Source organism: Passer montanus, unplaced genomic scaffold (assembly GCF_014805655.1).
Source record: "Passer montanus isolate IOZ18808 unplaced genomic scaffold, ASM1480565v1 scaffold2, whole genome shotgun sequence".
NCBI lineage: Eukaryota > Metazoa > Chordata > Aves > Passeriformes > Passeridae > Passer > Passer montanus.
The window spans coordinates 11,736,560-11,748,566 of NW_024366591.1; the positions used below are offsets into that span (position 1 = coordinate 11,736,560).

The 12,007-nt window shown below is 38.1% G+C and overlaps 1 protein-coding gene across 12 annotated transcripts in view; it reads right to left on the bottom strand.

Moving 5' to 3' along the window:
* The window catches only part of RGS7 (regulator of G protein signaling 7), a 258,434-nt gene that overhangs the window by 80,059 nt on the left and 166,368 nt on the right, over positions 1-12,007 (bottom strand). The window lies entirely within an intron of this gene.

Below are 12,007 nucleotides of genomic sequence, written 5' to 3' on the forward strand. Positions count from 1 at the left end.
ACATGTTAAAATAGTTGATTCTAATTACATTATATTTTTCTCAGTAGATTTATCAAGATATCCTTTTTTAAAGGATAGAGATTTCCTCAAAAGTTCATTACTGGGAAAATAGCAAAGGATAACAGGTTCCTAGAACAGTTGAGGTAGGAAGGTACTTGTGAAGGTCATCTTGTCCAACTCCCTCAATCAAGCAGAGAAACCTCAAGCTATTAGCTGAGGACCTTGTCCAAGTGTTTTCTGAATAACTCAAAGCAGTGAGACACCACAACCCCTCTGGATAATGCCCAGATTCATATTCATCCTCTAAGTGGTCATTTGATCCTATTGCCTATAATTTAGCTTTCAGTAATAGCTAGCACAGATTTGGCTTGTCCTGACTCTTCAAAACACCACTGCAGCACCCAACCAGCAGTCAAGCATCATCACACAGAAAGAAATTCGAGTCCTGACACCTGTGTTGTTGCTGACAAACACAGAGACATTCACTTACATTTCATTCATTATTATTTTCAATGTGAGAAGGCTTATGTATTTACCCATAATTTGTTAGCATCCCAAAAAATTCCCTCCTTCACCTGAAGACATCAACTCACGTAGGAGATACAGGAGAAGCAGTGGGACAAGTTTAGGCTTACCCACAGCCAGCAAACATGTGAAAGGAACAAGAAAGGGGATCTGGACAGTACTTAGCTGAGAGCACAAAACCCTACAGGGTTTATTTGATACCAAATATTTCTTGTCATCCCTGTGTTTAGCAAATTGATTCTTGTCCCTCCAGCCAGAACCATTACCTGAAATACAACACACCCTCTCTGGCAATGACCTCTCCAGCCTGATGTATAACTCCACAATGCTGTTTAGACTTTTCCCAGTTGCAAGCCTACAAGAAATCTCTCTAACAGAAGTTGAGAGTTGCTTTGTTCCTTGTGCCTGCAGTGTCTGTAAATTCCCGTCTAAACTTTGTCCTAATTATAAAAAGTTTATATATTGTTGTTATTCATTCATATCAAGCTGCTACATATTATTATCCCTTGAACCAGAAATTTTGAATCAATGCTTTCTGTATTGTGTCAGTCACTGAGATTTCTTTTTATTGTTTGAGTTCACGTGCCTTTTAATTTTATTAATTTTTCCTTTGTTCTTCATATTTTATCACAATAACTTATCACCAACTCAAAAAAAATTTTTTTTTTTTTTGCATGTATTATGTACCTTGATGGAATGAGAGAAAAACAAAGAAGAAATGTTCTAACTTTTATAGAGAAAGGTTTTCTCAGATAAGGGTGACAGGGCTTGCCAGGGAGCTCTGACATGAGTGCATTCTCTTTTGATTTAGCCTACACTAAATAGCCTCCAGATTTTTTTGATTTGATTCCTGGATTCTGAATCACAATATTTTTCAAGATCACAAGGAGCTCATATTATTTCCTTTTATCCAGCAATGTTTAGAGCATATCTGGACTAGTTACGATTAACGTGTCCATTGCACTACAAGAAAGACATCAGCAAACTCTGAGTGAGTCAAGCGGTGGTCCACCAAGATCACTAGGGCTGGAGAATGCACCCCATAAAGAAAGGCTGGAGGAGCTGGGCTTTGTCAGATCAAAAAAAAGGAAGGTTTTGGAGGTGTCTAGAAGTACCTTTCCAATACCTGAAAGGAAATTTCAAAATGAGGGAGCCAAGATCTTTTTGCATTTGCAGGGAAATAAAGTAAATAAATAAGAGAAAATGGTAATAAACCAAATCAGGTATAGCTCTGACTTTCAGCCAAGCAGCAGGAGTGGCTGCCCAGACACACTGTGTAATCTGTATCCTTAGAGGGTTTCAAGACCTGAACAGATAAAGTTCAGGGCAATATGTTTGACTTTACAGTTTACACTGATTTGAGCAAGGAGTTGGACTACAGTCCTCCTGAGGTCCTTCTCAGCTTGAATTGAATTACAGCTCTGTGACTCTAGATGGGTCAAGCAGGAGTGGAATACAGAAGATAAAAAAGGGATGAAGACAATTGGAGAAGAAACTTTTGAAAGCTCCTGACAGAACAGCCTATACTTCAGGCAAGGCTGAATACAGTAGCAGTAAGAGTTTGTATTTCTCTCACTGACTGACTCACAAAAGCAAGTAGAGAGTCACAATAGCACCCCATGAAAAAATAGAAAGAGTTACCTGCCCTTCTTCAGAAGTCAATTACAGTTATTTAAGGTCTGAATTAGCACCCTATATCCCTTCTCCAGTTATGTGTGGGGAGTAAGGTGATTATGCTCTTACTTCAGACAATCTCATTCAGCTGGAATTCACACTAACTCAATGTTAAGGTATATCTTTGTCCATTCAGCTACTAAGCCTTAATATGGACATATAAAATTCTCTTTATTTTCTTAATTAATAGACAATTAATTTTCATTTTTAATGGTTGTCAATCCATCCATTTGTTTCAGAATTACATGAATATAAATGCATAAATATTCCCTTTTAGTATTCATCTAAGATCCATTGTAGCTCACACTTTGAGTGTTACAAAATTATACCCAGTGAGTAATATTCACAAGTTTGTGTCCCTGTCTCACACCAGGCTGGTAGAGGACTAATACTGATGCTCTCTGTGCAGCAGCAGTGAAACTACAGCACAGAAAGAAAACTCAGCTCTCAGGAGGTTTCTAATCTCCAAGTAAGAAGCTGTCTGGTGTATTACAAAGGCAACATGTTGATATCCATCTCAATTTGCTGAAATCAGACTGAGAAAATAACTACTGTAAGAAGCCAATGAAGTACAACAGTACTATTTAGGAAACAAATCCATGAGCTTGAAAAGGAAAATGAAGCCAGCAACAGACTAATCTGACATGCCTAAATTCCTAGAATTCAAATACAGACAGCTTCTATATCTTCATTCCTTCATATGAAGTTAGAGGATTTTCATTTAAGAAGCACATTTCATCTGGAAAAATGGCAAATGTAGGCTGGGAATATCAAAAACATTTATGAAGTGCATTAGATAAGATGAAAAAAGGAGTCTGAAATAAATGTTTTTAGACATACTGGTTGCCAGGTAGAAAGAGTAATGTTTATATGTATTCAGAATACTGTTGGTTTCTCTGGGTCTGGATTGAAGGCACTTGAGACAGCAGTTCATGTTCGGACTCAAGTGTTTATTACTTCTTATCAGTAAAACAGGTAGTTTAAGTTTGACAGCTTTTTAAAGGCACAACATGGCTAACAATCTCTTGTTACAAGGTCTTTTAAGACTAAACCATCCAATTAAAAACTGAGACCTAGATTATTTTCCCTTTTAACCCAAAGTGATCCCAAAGAGCCCGCAATGCGCACTACAAAATGCCACCCAAACGCACGAAGAAGAAGGAAGAAGAAGAATGAAAAGGAAACCCAGGACAACACCCTGTGCCCTCCATCTTTCTTCCATCCACAACACACTAAAAATCCCAAAACCTAAATTTCTCACCACGTGATACACCTACATTACTCTCTCTATAATCTATTTCACACTTTTGTGGATTCTAATCTATCTTGAAGTCTAGGAAACGTTCTCCAATGAATGAGGGTCAAAGTCAGTTCTCGCCTGGGGGTCAGGGCACCCCAGAGCAGACAGAGAAATATTCCCGGTGCCTGGGGTTTCCACAGAATACAAACCCAAAAAATTGGAGGAACAGAAGAAAAGAAAAAAAAATACTGGATTTTTAGATGGCAAGTGCATACAGATGCAAACAGAAATGTGATATCTACACAACTATTATTTCACAGTCCTCAGTCACTATGTATAAAATACACAGAGCAAAACCAAAATCCCCAGTCACACCCAGATAGCCTCGCTGAGAAGGCATAATTAAAATGGCAGTCAGCTGCTACACAGGGAATACAAACTGCAGCCAAAGATGCCATGTAAAAAATCTGAGGAAGACAAAGCTCCTGAAGGTATGAGCAGTAAAATGGAGTAGACTTTGGCTTCCTCAACTTGACACCTTCTTTTGAAGATATCAATTATCTGATTTAAGGTTCCAGATACTTCCTAGTAATTAAACTGTGGAAAAGTGGAGTGGCACATTCAAAAACCAAATTTACCCAAATCACCGTTTTAATCAGGAAAGTGTTGGGAGCAACAACAGCTAATGGTAGAAGAATTCCTCATGTGAAAGACAGAAATGCATCTTTATGAGCCCATTGCAATTCAGCAGGATACAAAATATTTTATATAAAATCAAAATACTACTTTAGGTGTAGGTTTGATTCTTAATGCGTAAAATATTGCTGGGCTAAAAGCTCAGAAAAACCTAAAAATTCCATGGTTCACTTTGCTGTTGAACTTTATTTAGTGGAGTGGGTGAAGTGAGCAACACGTGTACATAGATTAATTAGAAATCATTTCTGTGAGACAAAATATTGCCCACCATCTGCTGTGCTATTACAAGACAGTGATCTTGACAGATTAAATGTCAGTCACTTTTAATATACTTTGTTATACAAGAGTCAGATATTTTCAATGCTTTGGGACAATGTAATCCGACAAAACCAAAGGAATTAAAAACATAGCCTAGTGGCTGAGTTTTGACTTTATTTTCTTTTTAAACATAGTGCAGTTTTCTTCTTACCGTATTGCATGGATTGCTGACAGTTTGTTCATCTAAAATTGCAGGGTATGGTATTGGCAGAACAAGTTGTTTCTCATGATATGTCCACAGGAGGGAATTAAAAGGAAGAACCTTGTTCCTTGTTTTTCTTTGGAATAAAGATGTGTCTGTCCTTTGAAACCCCTTAAAGGATATGTTTTCAGTGATTAGTGCGAATTCTGTTTTTTCTTACACATCTCAAGTCTAACTGTGATGTGGTATCTATATTCATTTTTACTCTGAAGTCCATAAAACACTTTATGCTATCACACCAGTATAGTCTCACAACATCTGAAGCACCTTGCAATAATCTCTGAGGGGGTGAGGAAAGAAAAATAGAGTATTTTCAAATTATGCTCCACTTTCAAAAGTCCTTTTTTGGAGTCTGTCTTACTTTCTATGTGGAAAGATTTCCTACAAGGAACGCGACTTGGGGCATTTTGCATCCTTAAAATTGCTTTATGATGTAAAAAACAGTGAAAACCCCAAACTTCCCAGTTCTCATATATTTTTAGGATTAAAAAATATCAAACAAATGAAAACCTCCCTTTCCATGAGACAATAAAGTGTTTGGTATTCTGGGTTATTTGACAAATCTAAAATCCATCACAGTACTGAAGTGCACAGCTAAGCCACACAGCAGCCTGGAAAAAGAATTAATGAGTCAGAACTTCACAAGCACACATTCATTGTAAGTGTCTAATGCCAAGACTTTATCACTTACTCTCACCTCACTCCTGCTGTCATTTCATTGCCAGTGTGAACACAAGCTGCAAAGGATTAGAGTAATAAAATACAACCTGCTCCTCATGCTGACATAAAGCGTAGGAGAGACTCACTGTCTCGGCCTGACTTTGGTGTTTAAAGAGGAGAAAATAAACCAGCTAGAAACATTCTTGAACACCCACAACACTGCAAACCACTCTCTTTTGTCCCATCTGAAGGATTGAATTTGTAAGGGGAGCAGCAATTGGTGAGAGCCATTTCAAGGTGGATAAACCCAGTGGTGAAGGAAGAGGCACTATTTACCCAAACACAATTAAAACGAGATTCATACTTAATTTCAAGATAGCAATCACAAACCACATTATCTGTCAACAAAGCATCTTACCTAAATAGGTAAGATTTTTCTGCTGCTAGACAGTGCCTGCTGATGCCATCAATAGGGCAGAGGCTTTGGCAGGAGCATCACTTGGCAGGTAAGGAGAAAAAGCTATCAAAGATGGGCTATGAGCCATCATCTGCCCAAGGAATGGTAATTTCCACCCTCACAGTCTGAGATGATGTGTAACATGCAGCACATCCCAAGTCTAGGAGCAATGATGCACACCTGAAACATCAACTACTTTCTTCACAAAAAAATCCAGCAAAACAGGCACTGAGACATTGATGAAAGACAACTGGGTCTTCCTGCATCCTCCCCTTTCTGCCCCTGTCTCTGATGGGAAGTGTGGTTTGCCCTAAGATAAGAACACCAGGTGGGTATTTCAGGAGGAATTTCTGGATGTTCACATGATTAGTGTATTCCAGCAATGGGGAGATGGGATGCTTGTGACTGACTTTCATCCACATCAGGCTGCGAGAGGGTGCAAAATGCTTCTGGAGACTGGTCCAGCTGGGCAAATTGGTCTTCCAAGGCTGGACACAGTTTCTGCGTGGAAACTGCCCCCAGCAGGGATTCTGGAAGATTACATCCAGCCCAAAGGTGAAGAACACTTTAGGATGGGTGACTAAAATGCACTAAAATCCAGTCAAATGCAGAGATAAAATCCTGGAGTAGTTACATTTATGCTTTGTTGTTTTGTAATTGGGAATTCTGCAAGGCCAAAGACTGCAAACCTGTACATTTCTAGCTGCACCTGCTTATATTTTATGCCTTTAAGCATCAAATGTTCACCAAATCTGAGACTAAGTGGACTCAGCTGCATCCAGGCTTGTCTGAGAAGTTTAGAAAGTATGGATAGCTTACTGACTCAACAAGAAGGACCACAGCCTGATTATACCATAATCCACTGTAGTGTGTGATACAGTTGGTATTTAAATATTGCATTGGCAAGATTTAGATACTGTATCAGCAATAAATCTGATTATAATCATCTACATAATCATAATGCCCTACTTTTCATGCCTGATCAAGAGCATTTTCTTGATTACTCTGTTACAGGGACACTTGCCTTATGTGCTCACAGAATGCGTGTGAATGGGGGGACTGACCTAAATCTGAAAACTTTTATCCAGATAAGATCAACAGAAGACATGTCACCATCAAAGACTGAAGAAAAGGGGAAGTTGGCCTACAGTTTCTGAAAAAAGCAAAACAAAAACAAAGCAAAACACCTTTATTCACTCACAGGAAAGGAAAAAAACAATAAAGAAATTATCACACTGGAGGGGGGAAAAAGCAGTCCTTGAAAAAGAATCTGCATTTCCCAGCTAGCAACACACAAACCCTCAATTTTAAAACTTTTTAAGTTCTTCCTCTTAATTTTCTTGTGTGATTGTTTCCCACTGCATTTCAGTTCACTACACAGTAACTGCTGCCATGTCCTATTAAAGTCTGCTTTTATTCTCTTAATAAATTTGTATCTTGAAAAGCAGATGCCTGAGATGTCAAAATGCAATGACTTGAGGTGATAACCAAAGCTTTCATGTTGACCAAAAAGTAAAAAGAAAGAAAAATTTGAAGTTGCAACATGAGGTGTCAAGAAACAGACAAACGAGGAGTGAGGTGCTGGCATTGAGCAGTGCGATAACTTCACCTCTGGAATATTTGTTTGTGGTGTTTGTTTAGCAAACTGCAAACACGCTGCTACAGAGGCTGGAAGAAATCCATCCAAGCTGTAATCAACAGGTAGACTTAATTACCAGACAAAACCAAACACGGCACAAATTGGTAACTAGATTTTGTCACAGTTCATCCAGTAAGCAGTCATGAACAGCGGCCTGAAAATGTTTAGAATTGCCTTTATAGTTTCCCTGTCATCTCCAGCCTCAATTTTTTAAAGTACCTATCAATATCACACCAGCAATCAGGCCTTCCGTTGGTGGAATCTAGTGCTGTACCAATGAAAGTCAGCATTTATTAAACTTTTCCTCTAATTTCATTATTACTATTCTTTGATCTTTTCTATTTTCAGTTTTGTACAAATTACGGACTTTTTGCTCTTCAATCACTGGTATCTCTTGTCTCTTCGAATCAAAATGATATAAGGGTGAAATCCAAACTCCTTTGAAGTATGGGTTTCCTGGTTTTCCTTCTGGGTCCTCCTCTGAAACTGCAACTTTTTGGTTTAAGCTTTGATTCCTATGCTTCTCTAAGGGAAAATAGTGGAAATCAAAATCTGTGTGTCTTGTTTTCCCTAATGACTCTCTGAACTTATCTCTGTAAGATATTTCTGAACATTTCACTCATTCCCTCCTCCAGTGTGAAACTCTGAGCTAATATTTAAAGTCATATAAAGTGCACCCTTCTGAGCAAACCTGCTAAAGACAAAAACCAAAATTTTACAAAAATTCCAATTACTGCAAATACACTACTTTTGAGAATTCTTTCAGATGAAATCTTGCTCCACAGTTTCAAGCATCTAAGTAAAAGACCCAAAATACTGGGCATAGACAACTTCTGCTCAGTATTACAATTATTATGCTATTATTTCAGGTTTTCTTGTATACTGCTTGCCAGTCACTGCTAGCACACCAGATCTTCCTACTTTTCTCGCCCCCAGTGGCTGAATCTACAGATATGTGATGAAATTGTTTGGCTGCAAGTGTTCAATGGGGAAGCATGTGATTCATTCTCCACATGACACCCAAGAATTTGTGCATGTTAGTATCAGCCAGCAAAGGTACTTTACATCACAGTTCCCCCAGACACGGTGCCCTGTGTGATGGTGTGCTTTCCTGGCCACAGCACAGTGCCATTGCTTCTCCCCTTCTTTGCCACGCTCAAGGGAAGGCACAACTGCCCACTCAGTCAGCTCTGCTTGGACACCACAAGCACTGGAGCATTTAGAAAAGCACATTCCAGGCACATGACCAATAGGCACTGCCACAAACAGCTTTATATCTGGGATGGGGTTTGAAAGGAGGACACCTGTCTTTAAGGTTTGGCAGATGTGGGGCATGTGAATAACCAGTGTGGTTGATGCACCATTTGGATTCGTGTCCAGCAAATACAAAACATAAGCGCAGGCATTTTCAGTGCATAAAATATTTGTTCGGAAGATAACATTTGTACAGAAGCTAATATTGTTGCATCAGAGGGACATCAGTTAGCATGGAGGTTGTGAAGTTGGGTGAGGGAAGCAATAGGTAGCACTGACTTTCACAGTGATTACTACTGGTCAGGATGAATCATGACACTTTTTTTAGTCTCAAAGTCTGTTTTGATATGAATTGCTATTGCACCAACCATTAACTTTGTGTCATTGTCATGCATTGCTATCATAATCACAAAACACCCACTTATGACCAAGCAGTTCAGAAAATACAAAGAGCACACAGCAGCCACAGCTAGAAAAATAACTGCCTCTTTTACTGCACTCAATTCTAAAAAGAAAACAATTCTCTTTATAACATTTTTCATACATCCAGCAAACTGAGAGCATAAAATACTGAAAATAATGTACTTTTTTTTTTTTTTTTTTCCGTGGGAAGAGTGCTGTGATTTTTAAAGTCCACGAGGATTTAACAGCTTTATAAGTAAATTGGTGTCATTGAGACACACATCAAGAAAAAATGCCATCAAAGCTCAGGAAGGGTAACAACAAAGAATGTGGAGGTGGCTTTTCTGAAAAATGACATGCCACTCCCTATGTGATCAGATTCAGTTATCTGGGATGCACATACACAAGAATCCCCAAGGTAGTTATTAAAAACAGGATCACTTTTTGAGAGTTTTCTTTGTCCATTATTTATAGTAGTTCAGTTGGCAAATAAAATATATTTCACTGTCCTCATCAAAATGAGAGAGCAAAATTTCCAATGTTGCAAAAGTCCATTTCATACCATCCTTGTTCCTATTATCATAACTCCCACTCCTAGTGCTCACTTCTCTTTGCAATGGATTTACACAGATAATTATAGAGAACTATCAGTTCAGCCAGACAAACTCTGCTATTAAAAATAAAGAAATACTGACAGATATTAACTAGCAAAAATAGCTCAGTGAAAACTCTTTTATAAGTGCCTTTTTTCCCACAAAAAGAGAAGAAGCCTCAATGAATGACCTATTTCTTCTCTAGTGACAGAATCTAAATGTAGAAGGAAGAGATGGGACTGATGAGAACAGCAGCAGCAAAAACTATCAAAGTCTTTAAAATAAATTGATAAAATGAACAGAAGTATCTGGTTCAAAATAATGGTCAGTCTGTGTTTTATGGCAAGTTAAATATTAAATGGCTGAACTGTTAGCCATAGTGTGCCACTTATAATTTAATCATCCTCAGTACCAAAGGAAAAAAGTTGAAAAATATGTCCTTAGGTTTTAGAACGACATTCAGGGGAAATATGAGGGAAAAAAGAACGTACAAAAGAGACACTCATACAGACAACACATTAGGGACTATAATAAAGGATAGAAGGAATGAAAACAAAGATAAATGCAACAAAAAAGGAAGATTCAGGATGACATTTGTTGCTGGATACAACTCACAACTCTGTGAGTGTTCCTATGTGGACACAGAGAACATTCAAGGTTATGAAAATCTGGTTGACATATTATCTTGGATTCCCAGGGAGCTCTTGGCATGATCCTGTCAAATGTTTTCTAAAGGTATTAAGCAGACCATGAGAAAAGCAATAGGTAGAAAGGAGGGAATAAAGGTTAGGCACAGCAGGTCAGTTATTACACTAAATAGTGCAATATTACAATGAAATAATAATATTACATTGAAGTGGGGTAACCACAGTAATTGTTTAATAGGTCTTGGACTGTTCAGGATAATCCTAAATTATCTACAGAAGGGTGTGAATGATGAAATTACATCAGATATAAGATTTGCTGAAAGTATAAGATTACTGAAGTCAGCAAAAAGTGAGTTGTGAGGAGATAATGTAAAACTACATGATCCTGATTCATTATACAACAAAACAACATTCAAACTGAATTTTAATAAATGCTAAACATTTTAGATATGAACCTTCTCAACTGTACATGCCCAGTAAGAGGCTGCTAGGCAACTGCTGCTGCTCAATGTAAACTACAGGTGTTTTTCTGAGCCCACACTGCAAGAAAGACTTTGAGATGCTGGAGCGTGTCCAGAGAAAAGCGCCAGAGCTGGTGAAAGGTCTGGAGCACAAGTCCTGTGAGGAGTGGCTGAGGGAGCTGGGGGTGTTGAGCCTGGAGATAAAGAATCTTAGGGTGACCTTATCACTCTGTGCAACTGCCTGAAAGGTGGCTGTAGTCAGGGGTGGGCCAGCTTCTTCTTCTAAGTAACAACCAATAGGACAAGCAAATGATCTCAAATTGCACAAGGGTGATTTTGACTGGAAACATTTTTTCACTGAAAGGGTTGTCAGGCACTGGAGCTGGTTGCCCAAGGAAGTATTGATTCAACATCCCTGGAGGTATTTAAAAGATGCATAAATGTGGAACTTAGGGACATGGTTTAGTGATGGATTTGGCAATGCTGGATTAATGGTTGCACACAATGATCTTAGAGGCCTTTTCAAACTACAATGAGTCTATGATTTGGTTCCACGGTTACCATGCTATAGTAGCTGCTTCTTATATTTTTTGGGGGTTTTTTTTATTCATGCTAGAGATTATATTTGATTACATAAATAATTCCAAAATTTCAAGAGGCAAATATTTAACATTTCTAATAAGTTTAAAGGCTATTAAAAGTTTAAGTTTTTCCAATTTTACTGAAGTATTATAAAGTAGATAGCAATTAGGAAGCAAATTTTCAAAAGGGAGTGTAAACTACTTGTAACAACTTCTGCATGCCTAACTGAGGTGAATAGAGTCTTTTTATGTCATGATTTATTTTTTCTTTAATTAATTTGAGCCTTGGACTTAGTAAGAAAAGTAGTTTTTTAGCACCTATAAAAATTAAATTCTATTGACCCTAGATATTTTATACTTTGTGGTTCCAAGTGTTCTGGAGACAAATGCAGTCTTGCAGGTGCAAAACCAGAGTCAACCTGGCTATCATCCACTCCACAACACAAACAATTAAAATCCTGATAATTGGTGGAATTTGAGTCGATGACTGCATGAAACAGTGAAATTTGAAAAAGGGGGAAACATTAGAGGAAGAACATTTGAATGTAGAAGAACACATGGATTAGATCCAACCACAAAGAAATGACAACCAGAAGATTCTATGCAGTAAAATTGGAGTGTGAACCCTGGAGATTAACAAAGGGGGAGGGGAGGGGAG